The sequence below is a fragment of the Megascapheus bottae genome, chromosome 17 (genome assembly GCF_031878675.1).
Source record: "Megascapheus bottae isolate mThoBot1 chromosome 17, mThoBot2.hap1, whole genome shotgun sequence".
NCBI lineage: Eukaryota > Metazoa > Chordata > Mammalia > Rodentia > Geomyidae > Megascapheus > Megascapheus bottae.
Genome location: NC_143525.1, coordinates 23,815,730 through 23,821,610, shown reverse-complemented (window position 1 = coordinate 23,821,610; position 5,881 = coordinate 23,815,730). Strand labels below are relative to the sequence as shown.

At 51.2% G+C, this 5,881-nt stretch overlaps 1 long non-coding RNA gene across 1 annotated transcript; it reads left to right on the top strand.

Annotated features, from left to right (window-relative positions):
* The first annotated feature begins 213 nt into the window (after window positions 1–213).
* On the top strand, window positions 214–5,482 carry LOC150051354 (uncharacterized). The gene is made up of 3 exons (XR_016538425.1): window positions 214–305; window positions 2,497–3,106; window positions 4,784–5,482. It is a non-coding gene; the product is annotated as an uncharacterized LOC150051354 (long non-coding RNA).
* The last annotated feature ends 399 nt before the right edge of the window (window positions 5,483–5,881 follow it).

Here is a 5,881-nt window from a genome sequence, read left to right as displayed (position 1 = left end):
TGGGGCAGGAAGGGGGGTTGGAAGGGGAGCAGGGAGAAGGTATCTCATGAACTTTCATTGCCATGGCTGGCCTGGAATTGTGATCCTCTTGATCTTAGCCTCCCTTATAGCTAAGATTCCAGTTATCACCCACCATGCCTAGCTATTGGCTGAGATGGAGTCTCTTCAGCTTTTAGCCTAGAACTAACCTTGAACTTCCATCCTCCAGATCTCAGCCTCCTGAGTAGCTAGGATTATAGATGTGAACCACCATGCTGGGGATATATTCACCTTGCTTCATTCCTCAACTAAATTTACCTTACCAAGTATGTCTACCATATGTATGTTCATATGTGTTTGCTTTCTCTGAATACCTAGCAACTGATAGAATGGCAGGGTGATTCTATAGAACACAGCAATGAAATCTCAGCCTTCTGTTGCAGATGTAGGCATGCCTGGGGGGCGGTCAGCAAGAGTGGCAGGGCTTTCTTTTTGAGGGAATAGAGGGTGAGGCCTGAGTGACATGATTAGCATCCAGATGATACATCAGAGCTGTGGCTACATTGGCTCCTTAGATGCATTTTATAATGGATGGAGCCAAATGCTCAATGGCTTCCTTCCAGGCAGGGGTTGAGGGCACATTCCTCAGGTCCTTGCTTCTCTTGGTCCAGCCCTTCTGGACCCTAAATGCCACCCACTTCCAATGCTAAAGTCCTGCAGACTCTAGCTTTGGGACTGTGAAGAAGTCGTGAGAACTTGGACTCGGTCTCAGTAGCCTCCTGATAGAGCAGTTGGATTTTGTCCCATTCCTTCTCAGTTATAGTGATATACACCCCACAAAGAACCACAGACAATACTCTGGGCAGAGAAAGCAGGACCGTCCTCTCATCTGCTTCCTCACAATGCCCTCAAGTTCCTGTCACAGTCACCTTCTTAGAGATATCCTATCCTCCTCCATGGCATTGTGATAGAAGACCCATTCCATCCTCTCTCTGTCAGGTATCCTAGCAACCCTGACAGGCAGCCAGCCTGACCAATCACCTGTGGCTTGCCTCCCAGGGCTGGAAGGAGCCAGCAAATCAAATGCTGCCCTAACCCTGCCTGAAGAGGTGGGCTTCAGGCCCCCACATAAGTAGCCCAGTGACCAGCATGTGTCACCTCACCCTTTTCTCCCCATCCCTGGCCCATTCTTGTAGCTTAATCTGTGACATTTAACATAAATAGTTTTCTATTCCCAGCTGACCTTTAATGGCTTTTATCGTCAGCTGCGGCTCCTGGCAGCCGTACAAGAACTGCTATCTGTTGCGCCAGTCCATTCCAGCAGCATACCCGGGCAGTGCCCACGGCGTTCACCACGTGAAGCCCCGGGGGCCCTGGAGATGTCTGCTAAGGCCTGAGCTTGCCACTCTCGGCCTGGAAATATCATTACGTGTTTCAATTAGAATTAGCGGGGAAGCCAGTTATTAAGTGGTTAGTTATTATGGTAATGGAGATGCTTCATGTTCATGGGGAGCCGGCCATGCATCTTCTCTAATGGCCACTTTTGAAGCGTCTTTCCTAGACAGAAGTGGGAGAGAGGAGGCCAGAAGGAGGAGGCAGGGTTCACAACCCCCGCCCCATTCCCAGTAGCCCTTCTTTCACCGACACCCTCTCCAGATCAGGGGCAGCAAACCCTCCATGGGTGAACTGCACTATGCTTTCTGCCCTTACAAACAGGAATCCCATCTGCCAAACTTACAAGGAGTGGTTAGTCATGTGTCCATGGCAGTCACTGCCTTTCTGGAAAGTTCTCCTTCTAGAGAATTCTCCCTCAAATAGTCCTGACAGATACGTATGCACTCCCTCTCCGAGGGACCATCCTTCCCTCTCTTCCTGAATATGATAACTCTGTGGCTCTGCCACAGACCCAGGGGTATTACAGCAACAGAAATGACTTCACCCTGATGAGTCTAGAGGCAAGGTGTCCTGTTGACAGGGATGTGCTTTCTCCAGACGTGGATGCTGTGCCCAAGGGGGTCCCTGGGCTCATGGCCAGAGACCACGAGCTTCTCTGCCTCTCTCTCTGTCTCTCTCTCTGTCTCTGCCTCTCTGTCTCTCTGTCTCTGCCTCTCTGTCTCTCTGTCTCTCTCTCTGTCTCTGCCTCTCTGTCTCTCTGTCTCTCTCTGCCTCTCTGTCACGCTCTCCCTCCCTCCCTCCCTCCCCCCCCCCCCCCTCTCTCTCTCTCTCTCTCTCTCTCTCTCTCTCTCTCACCTTCACCCACCTCCTGTATGCTGTCTTTCTTTTACGATACCTGCCATGGAATTCAAGGCCTAGCCTGAATCTAGAATTATCTCATTTTGAGATCCTTTACTCGGTTACCATGATAAAGACCCCATTTCCAAGCAAGATGTCTTTTATAAGTGCTGGTACTCAGGCTTTTGAGCAATCTTTCTTTGGGGGAAGGGTGGGGAGTCACTCATTTCATTCATTATACCACCCATCCGCCTAAACACATCCTCTCGATCTCCTCTTCCTCAGGCAAAAATCAAACCTCAGGTCTTCAGCGGTGTTCAGCAGAGCCTCTCATACTAAATGTGTAGGAGAGTGTGGAAGAACCTTACCTGCCCCAGGACAGGTGACCGTGTCAGCCCCCAAGAGGAAAGACCACGAGGAAAGGGCTCCTGGCCTAGCAAGGAAGGGCTAGGCCTGAGTTGCGAACCTGCCAAGCTGCACCAAGGAAATTAAATAGCAGGGAACCAGGCTGGGGTGGGCCCAGACAAAGCCAGTCTCCTGGCTACCTGGGTATAATGCTTGACTGGATCGTTTACTTTGTGGACTAAAACCGGTGATTCAAGCTCCTCTTCTGTTACATGGTTTGACTCCTATCTTCCCCTTCCCCCGAAAAACAAAAGCCATTGTGTGGAAGACAGGGTGCTGCTAGGTGGTGATGGACCCTGAGGAGTGGCCTTAGTTGGAGGAAGTTACATCACAGAGACAGTGGAACCCTGATGCCCACTCTCTCTCTCTTTCTCTGTCTCTTTCCTGGCTGCCATGAGGTGAGGAGCCTCCTCTCCTGTCACCATAATGCTCTGCCTCACCCTAAACCCAACAGAGATGGGGCCAAGACTAGAATGAAGTCTTTGAAACGGTGAGCAAGAAGGAAATTGTTCCTCAGGTGTTTTGTCACAGCCTCAGAATACTAAGACACTTGGAAAGAATAATGGGACCTCTTGTCCAGTGTGTTAGAAGGGTGGTGGTGAGAACTGGTACACAGAAATGTCCTTCCTCATCTGTAAATTGCTCCCCAAATCATTCCAGTTCTGTAGTCATAGTTGTGTTGGTGCGAACGGTCCAGATGGTCAGTTAGGAGTCTCCTATGCCAGGCACTGGCCTTCTGTCCCCCTCTTTGTCCCTATTATGGTTCTAGGAGCCACAGCATTGCCGTGGGTTTGCATTGAGTCTGTTGTCTAATTGTTACAGTGAAGTTCTAACTCTCAGGTACCCCAGGGCATGACCCTGACGGTCTTCAGAGGTGGTTCTTGGGATGATTTGTGTCTTTGTTAGACGAGGAGACTCAGACACAGTGGCATAGGCAGCAAGGGTACCGTGGAGGCACAGGGAGATGATAGCAGATCCCTCCTCCTGACTCAGAAGGAGCTGGCTGTGCCATTGTGTTGATTTTGGACTTCTCACTTCCAGAAACCATGAGAGAATAAACTTCTGTCATAAGCAGTGGCACCCCTCCCCTGCCTCCTCTGCCCGCACTGCCCCAGCAGCCAACCTGGGAACGTGGCTCTCTTCAGCACCATGTATCAGGAAATGTAGTTCTTGCAGAACACTAGCAGGAACTATGGAAAAACAACGATGTACCCCTTCCCAACACAGGTTTGGGAGCCATTAGTCTGAGAGAAGACCATGACATGAAAAGAGGTATTCCATAGATTAGGTGGTATGTCCCAGACTTTCTTGACATGGAACCCTGTCACAAATAAGCTTGGGATTCAGGATCTACAGGGTAGGTATTCAGGAATTCTGAAAACTTCTGACTCAAAGGGCCATTCTGCATCAAGGGCCTAGCCTTGGGTCCTCTCTTCCTCTTGGGGTATGGAGAGGGACAGGGGTCCAGGGCAGGGGTGGGGAGGCCTGCATGGTGCCTGGTACCTGCCATCCAGGCTGAGCTCAGTCGATCTCCCTTATCAGACACCCAGCAGGACCAGCCAAGCGCTGTGTTTTATGGTCCTATCGTGTGTGAGATCTTGCCCATTAAGGAGAAGCTGTCAACGCAAACCATAGATTTCAAGACACGCGTTCTACTCCAGGATTATGAATAACCCCTCTGATTATTAGAACCAGAGCATTTTTTAAAAATCCAATTTGTTTCTTGCTTCGAAACCCATTTAGTTTGCTTCCTGCCCTGTGTTAAAAAAAAAAAAAAAGGTGGGGGGGGTCTGAGCTTGGAAGCTTCCAGAATCCTAGCTTTACAAATCTTATAACCCCCTCCCTGAGAAATTATGCAAGTCCCTCCTCTACACCCTAATCCTAATCCCCCCCACCTGCCCCGAATCACCTGCTATGCATTTTTCCTCTACTAGCAGAGGGATCTGGACAGAGACTTGGGGGAGGGGGGCGGTGTCCACATCCTTGAGAGTGGGGACGGTGTGGCTCAGAGGGCCAGGGTGGGAAGCCATAGCAGAAGGGCCCTCCAGGGAAGTTTGGGATGGTGTTGATTTTGATTTGCTACTTCCTAACGCCATGCACAAAGCCAAGAGTGAAAGAAGACCAAAAAAAAAAAAAGCATGAAAAATCTCCATTTCTGTCTTCTCAGGGCTTCCTGGGAGAGGCAGTGCATCCCTCCTCCCCGCTGTAGAAGCAGGCTCATAAGTCTTCAGAGCAAACAGAGATTCATTGGAACATGTGCCCTCGCTCTACCTCCATCGGCCCACCGCAGGGACCAGAGCAGTTCATCTTCTCTTTGGCTCAGCCTGTAGCCTCCAGGACACTTATGAGGGGCGCCTTGCCCAGCTCCGTGATCAGAGGAGCGGGAGGATCGCACACCCTGGCCCTCTTCCAGGGTGCCTCCCTTCTCAGGCCAGAGTGGACAATGTCATCCAGCCAGGCCAGGCCAGAGTGGACAATGTCTTCACAACGTGCCAGACAATCAACCTCCCTGGGGAGGCCAGGACTGCAGAGGCTCGGAGCCATCTGCTTCCTCGCTCACTGGAGCTGCCTGACCGTGTGCTGCGGTCTGGAAACGGCCTGTGAGCCAGGCACCCTGCCTGCTGTGGACAAGGTCAATGTCCCCAAGGGAGGGGGTGTGGGAACAGCTGTCACAAACCCACTCCGGTGTGGGAAGAGGGGCCATGGACAGGAGTGACTAGAAGCCCCCAAGAGATGGCCATGAACACTGGGGAAGGGGCTGAAGAGAGGGAGACTTGAGCTGAGCCTGCAAGATGAACTAGGAAATTCACTGGGCAGACCAGATGATTTATTCTCCTCGAACATAACAATCTCTGAAATTACCTTCCTCACGTCTGTGACTCATTGTGTGTATTTCCATCCACTAAAATATCTGAAATCTCCAGCTCCCTAAAATAGAAACTCGCGGAGAACAAGGCCATTGTCTACGGCCTTGTGCATGTCCAACTCAGCACACAGTCGGTACCCAGAGCTGTCTGCTGACTGATTGGGAATTGAGGCCCAGGGAAATCAAGGCACACAGGAGAGGGTAGACAGGCCCTTGGTAAAGAGGGACAGCTTTTTGCTGCTCTGCCCTGCTCTGCCCTGCCCTGCCCTGCCATCTCACAGGACTCTCCAGACTTCTTCCAATGGGCTCTGGGGTGACCTTGCCAACAATGGCCATGAAACAAGAGGGCCCAGATGAGGTCCCTGGGCTCTTATTTGCCAGGAGAGCAGTGTTTGGCTC